We start from the raw sequence: 1,934 nt of genomic DNA on the forward strand, positions 1-1,934 counted from the left end.
TTTTTTTTTACAATTTTCAGATTTTTAATGACCAAAGTCATTAATTAATTTTTAAGCCACCAAGCTGAAATGCAATACCGAACCCCGGGCTTCGTCGAAGATTACTTGACCAAAATTTCAACCAATTTGGTTGAAAAATGAGGGCGTGACAGTGCCGCCTCAACTTTCACGAAAAGCCGGATATGACGTCATCAAAGATATTTATCAAAAAAATGAAAAAAGTGTTCGTGGATTTCATACCCAGGAACTCTCATGTCAAATTTCATAAAGATCGGTCCAGTAGTTTAGTCCGAATCGCTCTACACACACACACACACACACACACACACACACACACACACACACACACAAACACACACACACACACGCACACACGCACGCACACACGCACATACACCACGACCCTCGTTTCGATTCCCCCTCGATGTTAAAATATTTAGTCAAAACTTGACTAAATATAAAAAAAAGGCAACTCGCGCTATACTCGCATCAATGTTGTCATCGCAACTTACACGTCGGCATCGGAATAAGCTGTCAATCAATTTCAGGACAACCCCACAAAAACTTCAACTCATACAATAATCGCGTATCAAGGTGTTCTTCTTAACTGACACGTCAGCATTTGTGTGTGTGCCTGTGTGTGTTTGTATATATATATGTGTGTGTGTGTGTGTGTGTGTGTGTGTGTGTGTGTGTGTGTGTGTGTGTGTGTGTGTGTGTGTGTGTGTGTGTGTGTGTGTGTGTATGTGTGCGTGTGTGCGTGCGTGCGTGCGTGCGTGCGTGCGTGCGTGCGTTTTTGAGAATGTGTGTGACTGCCTTTGGAATTGGGTGCTGGTGGTTTTGAGAGAGTATGAGAGAGGGGGGCGTGCCTATTCACCATGATAGCAATACAAGATAGCGCCATGAACATTATATAAAGGCTGACAATCTGCTGACAGACATCATGGACTGATCATGTATCCCAGGCGTTGACAAGGAGCAGGGACAGCTGATCAAAGAAACAGATACAGTTAAAGGCAGGAGAAAGATTCCGTAACGCTGTGTCTGCCTGTCTGAGGCGCTCCATAGGGTTGTGGTGTTCTCGTATTTGCGGAAAGATAGACTGATCTGTAATTCATAAGGATAGGGGTTTTAGACAAAATCCTTTCGATTTTGAGAAGATTGTCAAAAAAACAAACAATTACCATCTGATGTATTTCTTTGATTGCTCCAGTGCTTAATCGATGCGCATCGAAAATGTAAAGTTAATTATTATAATTGTAACATACATTCTTCTGATTGGTGCAATTTGAATTGATCAGAAAGTTCATATTGTCTATGAATATGACATGATCCCATGTATTCCAAGGGATACTTCATAGTTGTTTTTATGTTGGAAAAAACATACTCGTTTGGACAAATGTTGTTGTCTGTGATTCATTTCAATGGATACCAAAACTGGCAAAGAGGAAATAATTGCCAACAAGACAAAGGAATAAGAAGAAACCACATTGGAATATTGACACGAAATTATATATATAGCCCTTTCCTCTCAGTCTGCATGATCATTTTCCTTTATGACTGTTTCAGGGAACAATGTTGCTGAGCGAAACATTTCTGTTGTGCCTTCTGTCTTCCGCCTTGGAGGTATGATTTCACTCGTGATTAAAATTAAAATTAAAATAAAACAACCATAGTCATTTACGTGGTCAAGAAAAAAATCCTTTCATTGCTCGCAGATTGGATTATAAATTTGTTACTGATTCTGTTTTAAATAATATTAGAGATTGTAGTATAATTATGTTCTGTTGCACAATCCGACCATCTGTCGGTTAGCATAACATATAAATTATCTTCATTTCAGCGGGGTCCATCATATTGGAAATGTAATGATAGTTTGTTAAAGGATCATGTCTTTGTTGATGAATTGAATTTGATGTTGGAAGAATTTGAGA

This window comes from Littorina saxatilis, linkage group LG8 (assembly GCF_037325665.1).
Source record: "Littorina saxatilis isolate snail1 linkage group LG8, US_GU_Lsax_2.0, whole genome shotgun sequence".
NCBI lineage: Eukaryota > Metazoa > Mollusca > Gastropoda > Littorinimorpha > Littorinidae > Littorina > Littorina saxatilis.